The sequence below is a fragment of the Megascapheus bottae genome, chromosome 14 (genome assembly GCF_031878675.1).
Source record: "Megascapheus bottae isolate mThoBot1 chromosome 14, mThoBot2.hap1, whole genome shotgun sequence".
NCBI classification, from domain to species: Eukaryota; Metazoa; Chordata; class Mammalia; order Rodentia; family Geomyidae; genus Megascapheus; species Megascapheus bottae.
Window position 1 is genome coordinate 12,742,688 of NC_143522.1, and position 23,393 is coordinate 12,766,080.

A 23,393-nucleotide genomic window follows, 5' to 3' on the forward strand; every position below is an offset into this window, starting at 1 on the left:
CATCCAGAATCTGAAAATTGCAAAACCTGAAATGCGTCAAAATCTGAAAATTTCAAGCCAACTGCAGTGGTACGTGCCTGTAATCCCAACACTCGGAGATTAAGCAGGGAGATTGCAGGTTGAAGCAAGCCTGAGGCTACATAAGGAGCTTCTATCTCAAAGACAAATCAAAATAGACCAAGGAAAAACAACAAGAAATAAGGAAAAAAACCCTAAAAACAAGTTGGGCACTGGTGGTTCAATCTGTAGTCCTAGCTAGTCAGGAGGTTGAGTTCTGAGGATTGTTGTTGAAAGCCAGTCCAGGGACCTGCAAAACACACACACACCCCTAAAAACAACAATGAAAACCCCTTAAACTTCTCAAAGCTATCTGAGTACTGATATGAGGCCATAAGTAGAAAATGTCACAGCAGATAATGGAGGCATACCAAAAGCATATAAGGTAACTTTGTTGTATACGGCATACGAGACAAAAGCCAATTGCTTAGACCTGAGTCCTATTCCCAAGACATCTCATGTTTATGCAAACATTCCAAAATCCAAAACACTTCCGGTCCATCACACTTGGGTAAATGATATCACGTATACCCCCTGTAGGGGTAGTTGGCTGCTAGCTGTGTAACTGGAGGATAGTTTTTGTTTGTTTTGGTCAGTTGTGGGACTTGAAGTCCAGGCCTAGGCACTGACCCTGAGCTCTTTCACTCAAGTCTAGTGCTCTATAACTTAGAGCCACAGCTCTACTTCTGGTTTCCTGGTGGTTAATTGGAGATAAGAATCTCATGGAGGGCCAGGAGTTTGGCCTGGTGGTAGAGTGCTTGCCTAGCATGCATAAAGACCCAGGTTCAATTCCTTGGTACCACACACATAGAAAAATGCTGGGAATGGTGCTGTGGCTCAAGTGATAGAGCATTAGCCTTGAGAAAGCCCAAGGACAGTGCTCAGGCCCAGAGTTTAAGCCCCAGACTGGAAAAAAAAATCTCATGGATTTTTCTTTTCCTGGGCTGGTTTTGAACCATGATCCTCAAATCTCAGCCCCTTGAGTAGCTAGAATTACAGGTGTGAGCCTTCAGTGGCCAGCTTTGGGGTGTTATTCTAAAAAACTGGCAGGCAAGATGGTGTGAAGGGAGATCTGTTAATACATGGTGATGCATTTTTTTTTTCAGGAAGAGAAAGCTGTCCTGGAGATTGAGGCTGAGTCCTGGACCAGTCTGGAGGAAACTCCAAGCAGGTGAGTGGGGACGGTTCTGGAGAATGGACGGAGAGAAAGAGAGACAGGCTAGAACAGGATTTTGGAGGGGGCGGAGCTGAGCCCTCAGTGGGCATAGGGTAGATGTCCACACAGGCCATCTGGAGCCTGGACCCTGGGCCACTTGAGGGCCTGAGAGGCCAATTGTGTCCTCTGGGGCCTGCTGCTTTCTGCTTCCTCTTGGCTTCCTCTCGCCTGCATCATGCCTGTTTTTCAGTTCCTTGAGTGTGTCTGGTTCCTTCCCAGGGGATGACCTTTGTACATTCTGTTCCTCTGACAGAAACTCCTACTTTTCCGGGCCAAGTCCCAGACATCATTCGGCTTTCAAGCTCAAAGCTTCCTTCCTCAGTCAGGCCTTCCAGACCTGCACTGTAAAAGAAACCAGCCTCACTTCCCTTCTCCTCTTAGCTTTACTTCCCAAGGGGCCCTCTCTGTACCTGCAAGGCACGGTCCAGGTTTTGGAGTTGGGTTTGTGGAGGGGTGCAGCCTTGGTGTCTCCATTGAGGAGATAGAGGTGCCTCGAGGGCAGGAACAGGTCTGTGTTTTGCATACTACTGTATTATTTATTGAAATGGAAAAAGAACAAACCAGTGGTTTTAAAAAACTATTTTTGTGCTTGAACTCAGGGCCTTGTGCTTTTGCTTAGATTTTTGTGCCCAAGGCTGGTGCTCTACCACTCGAGTCATACATCTACCCTTGGCTTTTTTTTTTGCTGATTAATTGGAAATAGGAGTCTATTTGTGTGCTCTGGCTGTCTTCAAACTATGATCTTCAGATTTCAGCTTTCTAAATAACTAGGATTACAGGCATGTGTCACTGGCACCCAGCTAAATTAGTTATTTGTGACCTATGAGATCCTTTGACTCCTCCTCTTGTGGCTCTCATTCCTTTCCTTTCCCTTTCTTCCTTCTTTCTTTCCTCCCTCCATTCCTTTTCCTTCCTTCCTTCCTTCCTTCCTTCCTTCCTTCCTTCCTTCCTTCCTTCCCTCCTTCCCTCCTTCCCTCCTTCCCTCTCCCTTCTCTCATTTGGTAGTTCTGAGGATTGACTTCAGGATCCTATGTGGGCTAGGCAGGTGTTTTACCACTTGAGCCATCTCCAGCCCCCCCTTTTTTTTTGCCAGTCCTGGGCTTGAGCTCAGGGCCTGAGCACTATCCTTGGACTTTCTCAAGGCTAGAGCGCTACCACTTGAGCCTCAGCACCACTTCTGGCTTTTTTTCTATGTATGTGGTACCGAGGAATCGAACCCGGGTCTTCGTGCATGCTAGGCAAGCACTTTAACCACTAGGCCAAACTCCCAGCCCCTCCAGCCCCTTTTTATGTTGGTTATTTTTGAGAGTCCTGTTTTATATCTAGGCTGGCCACAATTCTTCTACTTTTATTTCCCTGTGTTACTGAGGATATCAGACATAGGCCAGTTTATCTAGTTATTGTGCTCTCCCTGTAGTTGGGATAAGAGATGTGTACCAACCACTGTGCCCAGCCATTGAATGAGATGGAGTTTAGAGAGAGGGAGGCGGGGGGGGGGGGGGGGGAGGAGGCGCAGAGACAGAGACTTGGGCTTGAACTCAGGGCCTGGGCATTGTCCCTGAGGTTTTGTGCTAGCACTCTACTACTCGGGTCACAGCTCCCCTTCTTGCTCTTTTTGGTGGTTAATTGGAGATAAGAATCTTACAACTTTTCCTACCAAGGCTGGTTTCAAATTGTGAGCCTTAGATCTCAGTCTCCTGAGTAGCTAGGGTTACTGGTGTGAGCCACTAGGGTCCACTGTGGTAGTGTTACTGAGGGTGCTTTTTAGCCTGCAGGTTCTGGCGTGAGAGGCCGGCGGATGGTGTGGGAACATCTCTAAGATGTGCTGTGAGTGCTATGGATTCCTGGACTACACTGAGCTGCAAAGTTCCCAGCAGTCTGGTGTTTTGTGAGCTGTGATTTCTGCATTTAAGGTTGAGTCATGGCTCCCCCTTTTGGCCACTATGGGGTATAACATTCTGCCATCAAATTGGTGACATAGACATGCATTTTATTTTTTTATTTTTTTGCCAGTCCTGGGCTTGAGCTCAGGGCCTGAGCACTGTCCTTGGGCTTTCTCAAGGCTAGAGCTCTACCACTTGAGCCTCAACACCACTTCTGGCTTTTTTCTACCTTTGTGGTACTGAGGAATTGAACCCGGTCTTCATGCATGCTAGGCAAGCACTTTAACCACTAGGCCAAACTCCCAGCAGACATGCATTTTAAAAACATAATATTCTTCTGCTAAAAGCAGATTCTAATAGTGTTTAGAAACTTACTCTGAGGAACTCGTCCAGTAAAAGATCCTTGTTATCCTGAGGCAAAGGTATTCTTTTTTATTTTTATTTTTATTTTTTGCCAGTCCTGGGCTTGAGCTCAGGGTCTGAGCACTGTCCCTGGACTTTCTCAAGGCTAGAGCTCTACCACTTGAGCCTCAGCACCACTTCCGGCTTTTTTCTATGTATGTGGTACCAAGGAATCGAACCCGGGTCTTCATGCATGCTAGGCAAGCACTTTAACCACTAGGCCAAACTCCCGGCCCTCTTTTTTATTTTTTATTTTTATTTTTTTTTTGCCAGTCCTGGGCTTGAGCTTAGGACCTGAGCACTGTCCTTGGACTTTCTCAAGGCTAGAGCTCTACCACTTGAGCCTCAGCACCACTTCTGGCTTTTTTTTCTATGTATGTGGTACCAAGGAATCGAACCCAGGTCTTCGTGCATGCTAGGCAAGACTCTACCACTAGGCCAAACTCCCGGCCCTCTTTTTTATTTTTTATTTTTTTTTGCCAGTCCTGGGCTTGAGCTGAGGGTCTGAGCACTGTCCTTGGACTTTCTCAAGGCTAGAGCTCTACCACTTGAGCCTCAGCACCACTTCTGGCTTTTTTTCTATGTATGTGGTACTGAGGAATTGAACCCAGGTCTTCGTGCATAGCAGGGAGGCACTCTACCATTAGGCCAAACTCCTGGCCCCTTTTTAATTTTTTTTTAAGAATGTGTTTCTTATGAAAGAATTTATTAACATTGATTTTTACATCATATTTCAAATGACGTGTTTAACAAACAAGTATTCAAGAAGGGAATCCCTACATACAGTCACTGGAAGCAAAGGTATTCTTAGAATTGAAGGACAGTAGGGTTAGGGGAGAGAGAGCCTTACACTCAACTGGTGAGCGCTTTTCTTTCCCCTTTGCCTGTTTGCTTCCAACTCCTCTCTTTCAAACAACAGAAAATTAATTAACAATTATCAGTTTTAGTTTATTTAATTTCCTACATATTCTGTAATCTATGCTACACAGAAGGCTGAGATCTGAACATCACAGTTCAAAGCCAAACCTGGCACATCAATATGAAAGACTTTTATCTCTAATTAACTACCAAAGACCCAAAGTGGAGATATGGCACAAGTGGTAGACTCTCAGTCTTGGAGCAAAAAAGCTAAGGGACAATACCCAGGCCCAGAGTCCAAGGCCTAGTACACACACACACACACACACACACACACACACACACACACACAATGTGTCAAAATACACATTGTAGCCATTGACTACCATCTACCTCTAAAACTTTCCATCAAAAGCAGATGTGTTTATTAAAGAATAACTTGCTGGCCTGGAGCATAGCCTAGTGGTAGAGTGTTCGCCTAGCATACACAAAGCCCTGGGTTTCATTCTTTGATACCATATACACAAAAAAGGCCGGAAGTCGTGCTGTAGCTTAAGTGATAGAGTGCTAGCCTTGAGTAAGTCCAAGGACAGCTCCCAGGCCCTGAGTTCAAGCCCTAGTACTGACAAAAGAAAGGAATAACTTCCAGTTGGAAGCCCTGGCTCCCATCTGTAATCCTAGCTACTCAAGAGACTGAGATCTGAGGATCAAGGTTCAAAGCCAGCCTCCAGACAATGGGAAGTGGGGCTTGGCTCAAGCATAGGGTGGTAGCCTTGAACTGGAGAGCTCAGGGACAAAGCCCAGGCCCAGAAGTAGGGCAGTAGCCTTGAGCTATGAAGAGCGGAGGGACAGCGCCCAGGCTGAGTTCAAGCCCAATAGCCCCCCTCCCCCAACACAAAAGAATAACTTCCTACTCTTTCCCTGTGGCCCCTGCCAACTGCCATTCGTCTCTGTAATTATGGTCACTCCCACAACCTTCTACAAGTGGAATCATATGGTATTTGTTTTTGTCTGTCCTCCCTTTTTCTTTCCTTTTAAACTATTATTATTATTATTATTATTATTATTACTATTGCTATCATCATCATCATCATCATCATTTGTTATCCCAGGCTTTTGCTCAGCTTTCTTGCTCACAACTGGCACCACTTGAACCATATCTTCACTCTAGCATTTTGCCAGTTAATTTGAGGTGGAGTCTCACAGACTTTTGGCTTTCCACAAACCATGTCTAGGTCTTAGTCTCCTGAGTAGCTAGGAATATAAATGTGAGCAAGTAGTGATTGGCCTTTGGTTTTCCTTTTTATTAGCATGCAGTGGTTGTATAAGAGGGATGTTCATTGTGACAATTCCACACATACATAATGTTCCAGCAGATTTCATTTTTTAAAAATATACAGGCAAACAAAAAGCTTGTTTTGCCCAGCTCTAGTGGCTTATACCTATAATCTTAGCTACTTAGGATACTGAGGTCTGAAGATTGTGGTTCGAAGCCAGACCAGCCAGAGAGGTCCCTGTGAGACTCCCAGCTCCAATTAACCACTCAAAAACCAGAGGTGATGCTGTGGCTCAAGTGGCAGAGCGCTAGCTTTGAGCAAAATTGCTCAGGGACAGTACCCAAGCTCCGAGTTCAAGCCTTACCACCCTCCCCCCGCCCAGATTAGTTTTTATCTTCTGATTTTTTTTGAGGCAGGGTCTTGTTAGATAGCAGGCTCACTATCTTCTTGTCTTCAGTTCTGAGTGCTGGGATTATAGGTGTATTCCACCACTCTAGTGACGTTTAAAGGAAGCCAGGTATTTTCATGGATTCCTAAATATATCGAGGACCTTAGCTACCATGCTTCCTGTGGGGGCCTTGCTGGCCTCATGGAATACGTCTCTAAGTGATATGTGTACGATTATACCCCACGCCTTGAGGGCTGTGTTGCTTTGTTAGCAGGAGACTACATTGGATATGCTAAACAACAAACATTGTGCTGAGTATTTACTGCACACCAAGTGCCTCAAAACAGTCGTTTGTGAGGTTTCAGAACAGTCCTGAGAGGTCCAAGATGCACAGAGGGGAAACGCAGTGGAAAAGCATGAGTCTCACCGCACGTGATAGGAGATGACAGAGCTAAGACTTGAGTCGGTCGCCTGTTTGGTCCTGCCAAAGGCTGTGCTATCAATATGACAGAATGGGCCACGAGACATCTTTTTTGTTGTTACTGTTGTTGGTTGTAGGGCTAGAACTCAGGGCATAAGTGCTGTCCCTGAGTCTTTTTGCTCAAGGCTAGTACTCTACCACTTTGAGCCACAGCTCCCCTTAAGTAATAGCTCCAATTCCCATTTTCTGGTGGCTAATTGGAGATAAGAATCTCATATTTTCTCCTTCCCAGACTGGTTTTGAACCATGACTCTCAGATCTCAGCTTTCTGAATAATTAGGATTACAGATGTGAACCACCAGCACCTGGCTGAGAAAACCTCTTTGACATAGGCTCCAAGGTGTGTTGTGGTCTCCAGTATCTTATCCTTCCTTTCTTCCTCCCTCCCTCCCTCCTTTCTTTTGTTTTGTTTTCTTTCTTCCTTTCTGGCACTGGGGATTGAATACAGGATGTTCCATTTCCTAGGTGAGCATTTTTTTACCACTGAATTACATGGCACCGGGTCACCAATATCTTGGTTACTTGGCCAGGATATCAGGGAGGCTGGTGGAGGTACTTAGGAAGGAGGAAACTGGGAGGAGGCTTTGGAGAAGGACAGTTGCTAAGACGGAATGCAGGAAAGGCAGCTACAGAGATCTGGAAATGGGCACAGAATACTACGCACTGAAGACTAAGAAGAAATCTCAACGTGGGGATAAAGTTAGGAAGCGGAGGGTTAGGAGCACATGTGGTTATATAGAGAGAGGTTTTGAGCTGGGAATGTGGCTTAGTGGTAGAGTGCTAGCCTTGAGCAAAAGAGGCTCAAGGACAATGCTCAGGCCCTGAGTTCAAGCCCCAGGCCTGGCAAAAAAGGAGATAGGTTTTGGGGTGCAAACCAATGCTTTGTGGTGGAGTCTTTGTTCCTGTGAGCTCCAGAACTTTGCCTCAAATCATCAATAACCTAGCAAAGTTTCTTATGGTCTCAGTTCTTATCTCTAAATGGGAGTTACAAAGCTTCTCTACACGCTCAGAGATGTCAGATGTTCAAATGGCCATGAGCCCCATATAGGTGGGAAGCTCTATCTGTTGAGGCTGTGTTCTCAGGGCCTGGTCCCTCAGTCCAAGTTTGGTGGAAGAATGAATCCTTTGTCTCTTACAAGCTCAGCAGTAGGCAGCCTGATGGGAGAAAAGACACTGAGCCAGCAGAGGGCACTCTTCAGCGGGACAAGACTTGGTAGAAGAAGCAGGATTGTGCGTTGAGAAATGGCATCCTTGGACTTCCCTTTGAGAATCCACTTGTTCCATTCTTGCATTTAAATTATTTCAACTCTAGTTTCCTATCTCAGAAAAGAGGCTAAAATTTAGTTTACTTCTTTTATTTTGCATTTGAATAATGTTTTGGTCACCTACTACACTTCCATTTTGGAGGAGTTGCTTTTATTTATTTATTTAAAAAAATTTTTTTTATTGTAATTAGTAAAAGGGTTACATGATATTTGCCAGATAGAAGGTGCATTAATTCACATGAGGAGTTGCTTTTAATGTGACCAGTTTATCATATCTTGTGATTTGTCATGGAGAGGTTAAGGTAGGAGTTGGCTGGGAAATTCTGCTCACTCTGGCCATGATCTTCTGGGAATCTTCTAGGGGTATTCAGTAGAGGGCTGACATGTCCCGGAGTCAAGAGTTTGCTTATGTGACCCAGAATTTTGCATTTTGTGTAGTTATTTGTAGTTCTAGGTAGACAGTGTATCATTTTATCCTAGTGTCCAGATCAGTGTCTCACTTATGGAGAGTGTATAGTAAATATATCTTAAGTCAGTCGCTGCCGTGATATTTTTAATTGGTACTGGCATTAGGGCTTGAACTCAGGGATTGGTTGCTGTCCCTAAGCTTTTTTACTCAAGGCTGGTGTTCTACTACTTGAGCCAGAGCTTCACTTCTAGCTTTTTGGTGATTAATTGGAGATAAGGATCTCATGGACTTTCCTACTAGTGCTGTCTTTGAACTGTGAGCCTCAGATCTCAGCCTCCTTGACAGCTCAGATAATAGGCACGAGCCACTGGTGCCTGGCAATGCTGTAATTCTTAGGCTGTTTCAAGACATTCAGAAAAGAGGTCCAGGTGGATGTTAGTGGTAGTATTAATGTAACAAGTGCTTAGTACCAGACTATGTTTAGTACTTTCAACCTAGATCACTGTATTATTATTATTTTCTGTCTTTTGTTCTAGTTATGATCACTGTATTATTATTTTCCTCTTTCTTTTGTTTCAGTGCTAGGGCCTTCTGTAGTGTTGGTCTTATTTTATTTCTTCTCAGTTCTCAGATGATGAATTAACACTGCCCTTGTAAATCAAAGGGTAAAACACAAGAAGTGGCTTTATTTCCCCAAGGATATCAAGCATGATTTTAAAGTGAGTTTTTTGTGGAGTTAAAACCAGAAGGAACACTAAAAGGCCAACAACTGCTTTTGCATTCACTACCCACAGTACTACAGCTTCCTACTTCTACAGCTCCCTAGATGACAGAAGCTGGGCACCCTGTTTCCAGGCAAGAATTCTCCTGGGGGGGGGGGTGGGAAAGAGAGAGAGAAAGAAGGAAGGAAGGAAAAAAAGGAAAGAAGGAAAGAAAGAAACCAACCCCAAGGATTGGAGGTGTGGCTCAGTAGGTAGAGTCCTAGCCAATGAGTGAAAGCAGCAGGTACCAAGTTCAAGTCCCAGTTTTACCACACTTCAGAACATGTTTATTTATTTTCATTTATTTTTTTGATGGCATTCCTAGGGATTACACTCAGGACCAGGATGCTGTCCTTGAGCATTTTTGCTCAAATCTAGGGCTCTACTACTCTAGCCACAGCTCCACTTCTGTCTTTTTTGGTGGTTAGAGGTAAGAATCTCACCGACTTTCCTGCCTGACCTGGCTTCAAATCGCAATCCTCAAATCTCAGCCTCTTGAGTAGCTAGGATTATAGGTATGAGCAACCAGCATCCAGCGTATATTTGTTTGTTTGCTTGTTTATTTATTTCTTTGTCTGTTGTGAGACTTGACCTCTGGGCCTGGGTGCTGCCCCTGAGCTCTTCAGCTCAAGGCTACCATCCTATTCCTTGAGCCTCAGCACCACTTCTGGTTTTCTAGTGGTTAACTGGAGATAAGAGTCTCACTGTCTTCAGTGCCCAGGCTGGCTTTGAACCTTGATCCGCAGATCTCAACCTCCTGAGTAGCTAGGATTACAGGCCTGAGCCACCGTGCCCAGCACATTTATTTTTTCTTTTAGTTGCCAAATAAAAACTGTATGCACTGACAAGCCTTTGTGATGTTCTGATGCATGAGTACATGTGCTATTGGGATAAGCAGATTTATCTCCTCAAACTCTGCCTTTAATTTTCCAGATCCTTTCTGCCTCAGCTTTCTGGAGTATCCAGTACGTTCCTGTTACCTCTAGCCATCCCACTGTGTAGCCGGCCCCGGCCCCTTCTTTGCTAAGGTATTAATAGCTATTGGCCATCTGTCTTCACCCCTCCCTTGGCCTCCCCTTCTCTGGTAGCCACTAGTCTATGCCATGACTTCTGTAATGCTTCCTTAGTTGTAGCAAATAGCATTCTAGCCTTTGGTCACAAGTGTGGCCTCCTCAAAGCCCACGTGGTTTTGTGATGGGTCTTGATTGAAGTCGGCTGTGGGGATCAGAGCACAGGCAGATGAGCGGATGCTTCCCCCCCCCCCCCCCCGCCCCGCAGCCTCTGCCTTGTCTGAGGGGTAAATATGCTTTCCTTGAGCTTATTACCATGCTGGGGAAATAACTCTGGGTGCCAGGAAATGCCTGTTCGGGCAGGAGCTGACTTCCCAGTATTCCAGGGTTGCTTATCTCCACCACCGACAGCCAGTCAGCATAAACTGCCACACACAACAAAGCCCAACAAAAGCAGCTGGAACCCAAATGAACAGACTAGGGGTGAGGCTGCAGAGCAGGCACGGTGTCATCTGCTCGCCAGCCAGGCTGTTACCTAGGTGACTGGACAATCGGTTTACCAGCAGCAGGCAGTGCCAATTCTCTGAGAGGAAAACCCAAAGAGAGGAGCCAAGATGCCCAGGGGAATTTGAGCTTTTCTAGGTAACTTCAGAGAAGGCCTGGCAGCTTCCAGAGAGCTGGCTGGAAGGCCTGGGGGACAGCAGGCTTGGAGGGAGGGAAGTGGCCAGGAGGCTCTGAAAGGTGAGAAGATCTTCTGGGCAGGAAGGATTTGAAGCTGTGCTAGCTTTCTGGGTAAAAGGTGACCTGAAGTGGCCCTCAGAGTTTTATTTGAAATAAAAACAAAAGCGTACACATACACAGGAACCAAGCAGGGAGAGAAGGAGAGGACTTTGGATAGAATGTCTTGCAGGAGATTTAGTTATTTATTTTAAACAATGACCACAATTCAAGGTAATCAAGAGGCCCCAACTGAAAAGTAAAATCAAACATCAGTTAACCACTCAAAAACTGGAAGTGAACCTGTGGCTCAATTGGTAGAGTACTACCCTTTGGCACAGAGAGGTGCAAGGACAGTAACCAGGCTCTTGAGTTCAAGCCCCACAACTGACAAGAAGAAAAAAAAAAGTCAACAAAAACCATCTTCCTATTGCACCAGAAGGCAGGAGCTTTTATTTATTTTAATTTATTTTTATTTTGGGGTTGGGGGTTAGGTAGAGAGCTCAGATAGGACCATTAGCTTGACTGTTGGTACTCCCCACCCCATCCCCGTGCCTGTTTCCTTGTCTTCGGGGGGACTTCATGTTTTCTTTATACCAGCAATGGTGAAGCAACATAATAACAGAAATCCCCCAAGTGAGATCTAATTTTAGTTCATTCATGCCAAGGGCAAGTTGAAAAAGAAGCTTTGGAGGAAACTGAGGAAAGACTTGTCTCTGTCATTCAAGAACCTGAGGGAGGCTACATACCGTTGGGGTGTAGGAGAGGATTTGGAGCTCATGCTCAGGCAGAAGGAACAGCAACATGGGGTGTCACAGATATTTCACATACTTATTCCTTGGGCCCTGGCAAAATTGAGAAACAGGTTAAGCCCACCCACCAGGAGGAAATGAAACAATGTCAACATATCACCTCTCAAATTTCACCAAGGGAAATGGTGTGGTTGCAACATGATGCTGGGTGGAAGTTCGAGGGACTTAGCGCCAAATGCCTGCAGCACTCAGGTCACCATTACAGAGAGGTCCAGCAACTGGCATAATTTCTTCAAGGCAGCAGTTCCAGTCTAAATAAACAAATCGCAGGACATTGTAAAGACACCTGTACATCCGTGTTCACAATAGCCAAGTTATGGAAACAGCACAGATGCCCTACAATAGATGATTGGATTAAAAAAAAAAACAGTGGTACCTATACACAATGGAATTTTACACCAATATTATGTCATATTCAGGAAAATGGATGGACAAATCCTTAGAAAAAATCATGTTAAGTGAGGTAAGCCTCACTCAAATAGACAAATGGTGCATGTTTTCTTTCATATGCCGAAGCCAGATCTAAAATATACTGGGACAGGATAAATCTCACAGCACTCTCTCTAGGCATTACATGCAGGAAAAGCAAAGGAGGTTACTGTTAGGGGAGGAGATCATATAAAATAATGTTTATCAACATAAACTGCAGGAAATGGAAACAACACTTTCTTTTTGGACTTGTTTGTCTACTTATCTGTCATTAGGGGTAAGGGGTGGCATAGAAATAGAGGAACAAAGGGTAAAAAATGCAGCCATGGTGTTCACTAGACACTATGTTGGAAATGAACTATATAACTTGTGAGTGGGGATGAGGCAGCGGGGAGAACTAGAAGAGAGAGAGGTAAGTGGTGACATTGCCGAAAAAGAAATGTACTCAGCTGGGAGTTTGGCCTAGTGGTAGAGTGCTTGTCTAGCATGCACAAAGACCCGGTACAATTCCTTGGTACCATATATGTAGAAAAAGCTGGAAGTGGTGCTGTGGTTCAAGTGGTAGAGCTCTAGCGTTGAGAAAGCCCAAGGACAGTGCTCAGGCCCTGAGTTCAAGCCCCAGGACTGGCAAAAAAAATTAATTGCAAAAAAGAAATAAGTCATTAATCACTGCCATCACTTATGGAGAATAAATTATATTAGCATATGTTAACATGTGCTCAGCACTAGTCTAACTAGAGTATCTTATTTTCCTTATTTTTTTATTTCTGGATATAACCTTGCAAGCCGAATCTGTGTGTGTGTGTGTGTGTGTGTGTGTGTGTGTGTGTGTGTGCGCACGTGCACGTACACACTCACATGTGCATGGCTGCAGGTCCTCTGTCTCTTGCGTGGCTGCTTTGCTCAGCTGGTACTCTACCATTTGAGGTGCACTTCTAGTTCCAGCTTTTGCTGGTTAATAATTGGAGATTTAAAAAGCTCTCAGATTTGTCTGCCTAAGCTGGCTTTGAACCCTGATCCTCAGATCTCAGCTTCTGGAGTAGCTAGAATTATAAACATGAGCCACCAGCATCTAGCCAAGGAAAGTCATCTTTATAGATAACAACGGGAGGCTTATGCTGACTAATGTGACCTTTGTTTCCTGAGCTGTTTCAATGAAGAATAGAAGCAAAGCTAGAGAAGTTTAACAACGACGTGCTCCAACTCCCACAGCTAGGAACTTAGTAGTGGCGCAATATTTGAACCCAGGTCTATCTGACTCCAAAGCTCTGTTCGTGAATCCCAGTGTGTTGGAGACACTATTACTGAGAAGCTTATGCAATAAGACAGATAATGAATATTCTGCTGTGAGAGCCTGAGAATGAGTGGTTATAACACTGCTTTGGGTGACATGGCACAGGGTTGCGGTGACAGGATGGAGAGGAGAAACCCATGTCATGGCTGTGTGGGAGCAAGGACAGGGCTTCAAAGTGGAATGAAATTGTGAGCACTGGCTATGAAACAATATTGCTGTGCCAGGTGTATGTGTGTTTATGAGCCATGGGTGCACACTGTCTGTACTGGTTCTAGTTGTATGTCTGTTGTCTTGTGTATGTAACACAACACTGCCAACAGGCAGTGCTGACTGTGAGACAGGCCATTCATTGAAGTGTGTCGTATGTAACAACTCATTTACCCTCCCAATGACCCCACACAATTGCTAGTCCTATCATCCCCACTTTATAGATGAGGAAATGGAGGGGCAGAAAGACCAAGCAACTTGTCACTCTAATGGTACAAAGTGGGGCTGGTATTGAAACCAGGCAGATTGGCCTCTAAAAATCTGGCGTCTTTTATGCACGTCTTCATTAGTATCCCCAGATGGTGCTGGGAGAAATTGGATTGTTCTCCTCTGTGGCTGAAGACCCTGTGTTGCAATGACAACCCACACCCCTTCGATTAGCATTAGCCCAAGGGAGCAGCATGGCAGGCCTCACGGCAAATGCAGTTGCTGTGAACTCGATGGTTCTTAAGAACGGGGTGGGGGGGGCATTGAGCACTTGGTACTCACCTACAATCCCCGCACTCGGAAGCAGAGCAGAGGATCTCCAGCTTGAAGGAGGCCAGAGACCTTGTCTCATGAACCAACCAACGAACCCACAACTAAAGACAAAAGACAGGAAATGTGGTTTAGTGGTGCAGTGCTTGCCTAGCATGCATGAAGCCCTGGGTTCGATTCCTCAGGACCATATAAACAGAAAAAGCCAGAAGTGATGCTGTGGCTCAAGGGATAGAGTGCTAGCCTTGAGCAAAAGAATTTCAGGAACAATGACCAGGTCCTGAGTTCAAGTCCAGGACTGGCAAACAAACAAAAACAAGAACAAAACCAAAGCATAAAAATAAGAGACTTGAAATGGATTTATGCCATGCTGGCAGCCCTTTTCCCTTTAGGTTGTTTAAAATATAATTTTATTGTTATTATAAGGTGTTGTACAGAGATGATCGTTTCATAAGTCAGGTAATGAATACACTTCGTTGTTGGACAATGGCACCCCTTCCTTGGGCTTCCCCTCCCCTCCCTGCTCACAAGTTGTACCATTCATTTCCCACATAGTGTGTGCTAAGCTCAGTCATGGTTCTCAGAATATGGAATTCAGGTATTCACCCTGCGCCCCCTCCTTCTCAGCCCTGTTACCCTTCCCAGCAAAAAAATAAAATAAAGCCAAACCAGACACCACCACCATCAATAACTACCAACCCTGTGTTTCCATTCCCTAGAATTCATTTTGATAAGTAGGAATTGCACTTTTGAGTTCCTCCCCTGCTTTAGTTTATCCTTGTGTAAATGCATAGAGCCCTGTGAAAATCATCGTGGCTAGCTGTATTCTTGATCTCATTTCCACAGCTGAGAGAAAACATGCACCGTTTGTCTCTCTGAGCTTGGCTGACCTCACTTAACATGATTTGTTCTAGGTCCATCCATTTCCCTGCAAATGACATAATCTTATTTTTTCTAATGGATAAGTAAAATTCCATACTGCATTTCTTTTTTGTAGGGCACCTGGGCTGTGTCCATAACTTGGCTATCGTGAGTAGTGCAGCAATGAACATGAATGCACAAATGTCTTTACCTTGTCCAGGCTAGCGTTGAACCACGATCCATTCTCTGCATTCCCTGCAGCTGGGAATACAGACATGATTTAGTGCGCCAGGCTACACTTATTTTTCTGATGGACTTGATCATCTTTCCACTGGTGTCATATAGATTCACATTTATGCCTTGCTCTCAGTTTCCTGTCAATGTTATTTTGGGAATTGGGCAAGTCTCTTTCACATAAGAGCTCAGCTTTGGGGCTAGAATGGGTGAGCCAGCTAGGACAGAGTCTCCTAGTTTTATGGTCACTTGTGGGCAGGATTTTGCTTTCTCATATCTGGAGAGGATCAGTTCACAATTTGAATCTGGCTCCAGACAAATGCAAACCAGGATTTGGCACTGGCCTTATTCTGAGCTTGGCTAGAAGCAGCAGCTTGTCCCAGTCCTCTGGCTTTCATAAGTCAAATGATGCTGACTTATAAAGAAACAAATATAGAGATAAAAAGATAGGGCTTCTTCTCCTACCATCTGCAGGGACATGAGCCATGTTCTCAAATGACATCTTATAGCACAATGGAACACATATTGCCTCTAAAGCCAGGCAGAGCAGTGCTCAAATCCTGAGCTGAACCCTAGTCCTGCTATTGAAGCATGCAGTTTTGTATTGGAGTGTGTGTGTGTGTGTGTGTGTGTGTCAGAAAGAGCTATGCAACCTATGGGTCGGAGATGTTAATTCTGAAGAAAGGGACCATCGGTGTCCGCTGTACTGTTGAACAATATTGGATTTGCAGCCAGGCACTGGTGGCCCACACCTGCAATCCTAGATACTCTGGAGGCTGAGATCTGAGGATGGCAGTTCAAAGCCAGTTCAGGCAGGAAAGTCTGTGAGACTCATATCTCCAATTAACCACCAGAAAACTAAAAATGAATCTGAGGCTCAACGTGGCAGAGTGCTAGGTTTGAGGAAAAAAACAAAACAAAACACCTCAGGTACAGCACCCAGACCCTTGAGTTCAAGTTCCATGAGAGAGAGGGGGGGTTATACATTAGATTGCTATAGCAATTTGTTCATTTGTGGTAAGTGTAAAGGAACAAAAGAAATGAGAATGTTAGCTTCAGACAGAACAATGAACAGGCCAAGTAGATTTCGGTTTTCATGAGGCACTTACGTCTTTCAGACTGAAGCAATGCCATTGCTAAACTGACCATCCAGTGGTAATGTTTATTATGTTCAAAACACATGGAGAAAACTAAGTAGAGTGGGGCACTGGTGCTTGTCTGCAATCCTAACAACTCAGGAAACTGAGATTTGAGGATTTAAGGATCTGATTTGAAACCAGTGATGGTAGAAAAGTCTTTGAGACTCTTATCTCCAATTATCCAGCAAAAAGCCAAAGTAAAACTGTGCCTCAAGTGGTAGAGTGCCAGCCTTAAGCAATAGTACTGGACACACACACATGCACACACACACGCGCACACACACGCACACACGCGCACACACCATCAGCTGGGAGTGCTACAGTGTGTTGAGATGCATCTGCCTCACAATCTTCCAGTACAGGCCCTCCTTCCACCTGCTCTCCTTGCCAGCTGTCTACTCTTGTAACCACACAGGCAGCAGGGATGGCAGATACAGCAACAGAAACAAGGTGTGTGAATTTGCATCACCTGAAAGCCAGGTATGCATGTATTTAGCCTACATGTGTCCCTCTGTCCCATCTCTTTGCCTGTGTGTGTGTGTGTGTGTGTGTGTTATTAGGATTTGAACCCAGGGCTCCTCATGCTTGCTGAGAAAGTGTGCTACTGCTTAAGCCACCCCTGAGCCCTTGATGAGGCTTTGAAGTAGATTGAAGAAATGGGCACTGTTCAAGCATCTGAGTTTGGTTGGAGATTCTTTCTGCCCTGCTGTCTCTGCAGTAGCTTGCTGGAAGCAGTTGGAGGCTGCAATGGCTTCTGGGCCTCCAATTTCCCAGATGACAAGGGCATGATTAGGTTTCCTGGACACAAAAGCAGGACACAAGGATGATATGCAGGGTGTGATCTCTGGAGAAAAGGTCTGGGTGACATAAGCAAAGGAAGATGGGAAGAAGTCCAGTGAAGAAGAGGCTCAGCTGTGGTGTAGCCGCCACCTCATGCCTGACTTATGGCAAGCTCCAAAGATTTGGACTCCCTGGACACAAGGTTGGTGGTGGCCGTGGTGGTGGTATAGCCTTCTGTTCTTTGTTTCTGCACTTGTTCCAGCAGACTGGCTTGAACTCAGCTCCCCTCTGAGTGAGTGTTGGGAGCAAGGGAGAGAAGTGAGGACTGAGTAGGCTGGGAAAGCAGTGACAATAGACCAGAAAGACAAAGTGAGATACATTGGGAGGGATCTAAAAGCCAGAGCAAGAAAAGTTAGGGCCGGTTTTCACGGACAAAAAGCCAGAGGGAGGCACCGTGTGTTCTTGAGCCATGTGTGTGATTTGGAACAGCACTGGAGTCCTACAACAGCACATGTGCTTGGGGGGAAAACTACTGGCACATTCTGGGACCAGCTTGTGCAGAAATGCAAGTACAGTTGTTTAAAGTAGCTTTCTGCCACGAGGCTTTTGGGCACTGTACATACTCAGAAGGCGTCTTACCAGGCTCTAGTTCTGCAGCTGTCTCTCTGACCACCTTAGGGCTTGGCAGTACAAAGTGTACAAAAGGATGCATTGCTGAAGGTTCTCCCTGGGAGAAGAACACTGAAGAAAAAGATCCGGCCTAGCCTGGCTTCAGGGGATGATTACTTTTGGAGGTGAACAAACTGACCTGGTTCCTTAATCTTTAAGTAGTGCTGAGCTCTTAAGCCTGAGGTTGGTTGTTTTTAGTTTTTTTGTTTTTGACAAGCTGACTCACTTTGGCTTATCTCCAGGTGGCCCCTAATATAACTGTGTTCCAGGCCTGCCGCTCAGTGAGGTTAGGTTGTGCTGCAGTAACAAATAAGCCAAGTCTTTTTTGTTCTTGCTTTTTTTTTTTTTTTTTGCCAGTCCTGGGCTGGAGCTCAGGGCTTGAGCACTGTCCTTGGACTTCCTCAAGGCTAGAGCTCTACCATTTGAGCCTCAGCACCACTTCCGGCTTTTTTGTATGTATGTGGTACCAAGGACTCGAACCCGGGTCTTCGTGCATGCTAGGCAAGCACTTTAACCACTAGGCCAAACTCCTGGCCCCTTTTAAAGTTGTTTTTTTTTTTTTTTTTTTTTGGCCAGTCCTGGGCTTGAGCTCAGGGCCTAAGCACTGTCCTTGGACTTTCTCAAGGCTAGAGCTCTACCACTTGAGCCTCAACACCACTTCTGGCTTTTTGCTATGTATGTGGGGTACCGAGGAATTGAACCCGGGTCTTCATGCATGCTAGGCAAGCACTCTTACCACTAGGCCAAACTCCCGGCCCCCTGTTTTTGCTTTTTGTTTTGCCTAAACTGACCTTAATTTTTGTGAGCCTGTGTCTAATTCCTGAGTGTTGAGTTTATTTGTGGCTGTTCCTGGAGATTGAACTCAGGGCTTGGGTACTGTTCCTGAGCTTGTTGGTTCAAATCTAGCACTCTACCCCTTGAGCCACAGCTCCATTTCTGACTATTTGCTCGTTAATTGGAGATAAGACTCTCATAGATTTTTTCCAGTCCAAGCTGGCTTCAAACCAGGATCCTCAGATCCCCGTCTCCTGAGTGAGTAGCTGGAACTACAAACATGAGTCACTGGCACCTACCTAGAATTTTTTTTCCTCTCTTAAAAATGTAATTTTATTGTTATCATCTTTAATATAATTTTATTGTTATTATTAAGGTGTTGTACAGAGGGGTTAACATTTCAGAAGTCAGGTAATGAGCACATTTCTTTATTTTCTTCTTTTGCTTTCCCCCAGTTCCTTCCTCTCATACTTCTCACAAGTTGCATAGTTCATTTTCCACATAGTGTATACTGAATACCATAATTACATTTATTTACTCTCCCTCCCTTCCTTTCTGCACTATTCTCTTCCAGCCTCCACTCAAAAAAAAAAAAAAAGAAAAAACCCCCAAAGGTAAAAAAAAACAAACATCACAACCACTACCAACAATAACTAAAAATTGTGTTTCTGTTTCTTGGAATTTGTTTCCATAAATAGTACTTTTTTATGTTCAGAGGAGTAATGCCTTTGGGTTCCTCTCCTGAGGGTATTCTCCTTTGATCCTTCTATGTGTGAGAATGCCTGGGGTCTTGTATGGGTTATTGTAGAAGCTCTTTTGACACGGATTTCCAGGATTGCAGAGGGAGAGAAAGGAGGCACTGGCTCCTTGTGCTTTTCTGACTGGAAATGATACAAGTGTCACTGCTGTCGCAAGTTCACTGGTAAAGTAAATTCCACAGCCCATAATATTTCATTAGAGTTGGAAATAAATGTAAGCAATAATACAGTTCATCATGCCAACCCATGTGTGAGAGACCCCAAGGCAGCTCCCTTCTCTCCTATCCTCACAGATACCATACCGCCTTCCTGGAATGCCATCTCCACCTCTCAGTCAGATTAGGGCATCTGAGAGTGTAATTCTAGGCCACCTGCCACCAGCTCTGGGCACACTGGGTTCCACACCCCAATCTCCACCACGCTTCATTGTACTTTTCCAGTTTCTTTCCTACCTCACTGGACCTTGGGCTGAGATGGGGACACACGATGATAGGCTTTGCCTTTTAGCCCAGGAGCAGATGTTGAGAAGCACAGGGTAGAACAGTCTGATGACTAAGACCTGGTGTGGGGCCCGGTGGGCCTTTCCCATAGGAACAGGATGTCTGCGGGCTTGGGAAATGGGGAAGAGGAAGGTGAGAATTCTGACTTCAGGATGGTCTGACTGACTTGAGGCTTCAGCCCCTGTGCCAGCAGTGATGTTGGCCCCATCATGGAAAAAGTCTCAAGCCGGAGTTAGTCACTGCTGGAGCTGGTGTGTCACCACAGGGTGAACTTCCAGGGTCCTGGCCAAGGACATTCTGCAGCTGGAGGAAAATGCTTGCTGGCTTTGCTCTGGAGCCACTAACAGACCTGGCAGAAAGGCAGGTTCTCGTGGCTTCCCCAGAGGCCGTCAGGCCACAGCCTCTGGGGCCTGGGAAGACTGGACTTTTGTCTAGCAGGACTCTTTGGGACTCACCTGTTGGGTGGCACAAAGGAGAGGCCCGCGTCCCATGTGTGAACTGGCTGGAAGTAAGCGGGCCCAGAGGGCCACTCGCTGGGATCCCAGCTGTCAGCTCATCTTCAGTGGCCTCTGGCTGTTCCCACTTGCCCCTCAACCTGAGATCTCCAGGCAATGAACTATGTCAGTTCTTTCCCATCTGAGCCCAGGTGCACGTTTGTCCCAAAAGAACCCCGGGCCCCTCCCTGCTTTATTAAAAACAATTGGTTGGAAATCAAAGTGTTCAAGTACTTGCCTCATCGTGATGCAGGTTTTACTGAGCTTTGAGGGAGTTCTGCTCTAGGTGTGTTCAGTTGTGCTGGGCTCAATACTCACTGCTCCCCTCCTTTTCCTCTCTTCCTACTTCCTGGGGAGCCAGCACCTCCTTCCTTCCTATAATACATCGTGGCCACCCAGACACCCGAGACCTAGAAGCTCAGCTCAGCTCAGCTCAGCCCTTGCCCAAGTTCAAACTGTTTCTTTCCTTTTCTTCTTCCCTTTTCCTTCCCTCTCCCACCCCTTTTCATTTCATTCTTTCTTGCTTCCTTTTCTCTCTTTCTTTTGAGGCCTGGTGTTAATGTTTAGCTTAGGCCAGCCTCAAATTTGCTGTGTATCTCAGGCTGACCTTATGATCCTCCTGCCTTAGCCTCCCAAGTGTCAGGGTTTCAAGTATGCACTACCCTGCCTGGCTCAAGATCTTCTCTTGACAGAGAAGTTACTTTCTGAGAGGCTAATCTGAGAGGTTAATCTGAATCAGATTACTCTCCCTGACCACCCTGAACAGTGAGCTGCTTTTTTTGCTTAAATGCTTGGTTTTACTTTGCTAAGCGAAGTCTGACCCTCTCCCTATATCTTAGCTGGCCTGACTCCCTATAGTTTAATTTAGGCCTCACCACTACATTTCCATGCTAGAAAGAGCTGATTGTTAACATTTCAGGACTTTTGCAAGCTGATAGGTTAACACATCTATTATTAAAAAATTCAACTATGGTTTATGCCTATAATCCTAGCTACTAAGAGGGTCGAGATTTTGAGGATCATGGCTTGAAGCCAGCTCCGGCAGAAAAGCTGAGAGATTTTAATGTCCAATTAACCTGCAAAAAGCTGGAACTAGAAGTGTGGCTCAAGTGGTAGAATGCTAGTCTTGAGTGAATAAAGCTAAGCAGGAGTAAAAGGCCCTGAGTTTAACTCTCAGTACAGCATTCCCACTCATTTCAATTCAACTATGGAAGCATGGTGGTATGCATCTTGAAATCTCAGCACTCAGAAGACAGGAGGATTGTGAGTTCAAGGCCAGCCTGAACTGTATAGTGAGATCCTAATAAATACTTAAAACCCCTGTCTTAATTTCACAATGTTTTGCCATTCCTTATGCTGTTGTTAGTCTCTGGTATCTGTGCTGTAGAGGTACTGTTAACTCACAGGCTGCTGGACGCTTCACTGTACTGCAAACTTGTGCATTTTGTAGGCTCCTGCTGGCAGTGGGGTCGTCAGACTATGAAAATGGCAGATACTACATCAGGGACTTATCTTGTTGGGTCACATATTTCAGTTTAAGGAGGCAATGGACAAAAATGTTTGTCATGTGCATTGAACTTCAAAGTGTTATGTTATAGCTTGTAAGGCATATCACATTGAGGGAACTTTTTTTTTTTTTTTTTTTTTTGCCAGTCCTGTCCTTGGATTTTTCTCAAGGCTAGAGCTCTACCACTTGAGCCTCAGCACCACATCTGGCTTTTTCTAAGTATGTGGTACCGAGGAATCAAACCCCGGTCTTTGTGCATGCTAGGCAAACACTCTACCACTAGGCCAAACTCCCGGCCCCCAAGGAAACATTTTTAATGTTCAGAAAGCATCACTTAATTCAGCAAAGAAGTTGTTCATGTCATTGACAAATACTTGAAGTTCTGACATATGTCTTTTGCTATTTTGCCTTTGTTTTGACTTAAATAGTGTCAGCCGGTACCCTTGAGGACTATATTAATTCATCGGTTAAACAAATTTGCTCCAGTTCCAGTGGGTAGTGAAAGTAATGTGAGTAGTCTGTAAAAGTCATTCTGGTATGTGGAATTTACAATAGAGCATCACTTTATTATTTACAAATTGTGTGCTATGTAATCTTTATCTAGGAATGTGCATAAATGCACAGCATGCACATATTTTTCTGGAAGCTGATTGTTATGCATTTGCCAGCATTCCCCTGTCTAGTTTTCTCTTCTATCACCATGGAACTAGCCTACTTGCTCTAATAGCTGGCTTGTCATTTGTGTCTCCTCCCCATGCCCCAGCTTTCACCTCTAGACCACCTATGTACCATGGACAGGACTTAGTGCTCAGAAATCACTGTTAAATGACTGAATAAACACTCGCTACAAGACTATGCAAATGCAAAAAGTAGGTAAGGTCCTGACACCTGTTTTCTGGGTCAACCTACATATCTTGCATGTGTGTGCATATGTTCTTTTTCTTTTCCTTCCTTCCTTCCTTCCTTCCCTCCTTCCTTCCTTCCTACCTTCCCTCCTTCCTTCCTTCCTTCTTCCTTCCTTCCTTCCTTCCTTCCCTCCTTCCCTCCTTCCCTCCTTCCTTCCCTCCTTCCTTCCCTCCTTCCTTCCCTCCTTCCTTCCTTCCCTCCTTCCTTCCTTCTTTCCTTTCTTTTTTTGCCAGTGCCAGCCAGAGGAGGGTGTCTTGAACTCAGGGCCTGGACACTGTTCCTGAGCTTCTTTTGCTCAAGGATAGCACTCTACCACTTGAGCCACAGCACCACTTCCAGCTTTTTTTGTTTATGTGGTACTGAGGAATTGAACTCAGGGCTTCATGCATGCTAGGCAAGCACTCTACCACTAAGCCACATTCCCAGCCCTGTGTGTATTTTCTTTTCTTGTGCCAATACTGGAGCTTGAACTCATAGCCAGGGCACATTTGAATCACAATTCAACTTTTGGCTTTTTACTAGTTCATTGGACATAAGAGTCTTACAGACTTTACTGCTTGGGCTGGTTTTGAACCATATAGCCTCCTGAGTAGCTTGGATTATAGATGAGAGTCACCGGCACCTGACTTCTGCTTAACAATCTCCAGCCCTTGCAACTTTTTGACAGGTCATGCATTTGTTTATCTCTAGCTTCCCCCATACCATGTGGGAGTTTTTTTCCCTCTCTTATTACATGCTTTTAGCCTAGGATCTAGAACAACATATACA

At 45.1% G+C, this 23,393-nt stretch overlaps 1 long non-coding RNA gene across 1 annotated transcript in view; it reads left to right on the forward strand.

The window, feature by feature from the left end:
• Nucleotides 1–1,128: 1,128 nt before the first annotated feature.
• The window catches only part of LOC150054713 (uncharacterized), a 52,266-nt gene continuing 30,001 nt past the window's right edge, over nt 1,129–23,393 (forward strand). The window contains exons 1-2 of the long non-coding RNA XR_016537648.1: nt 1,129–1,228; nt 9,931–10,025. This is a non-coding gene — a long non-coding RNA (uncharacterized LOC150054713). The remainder of the gene's footprint in view (nt 1,229–9,930; nt 10,026–23,393) is intronic.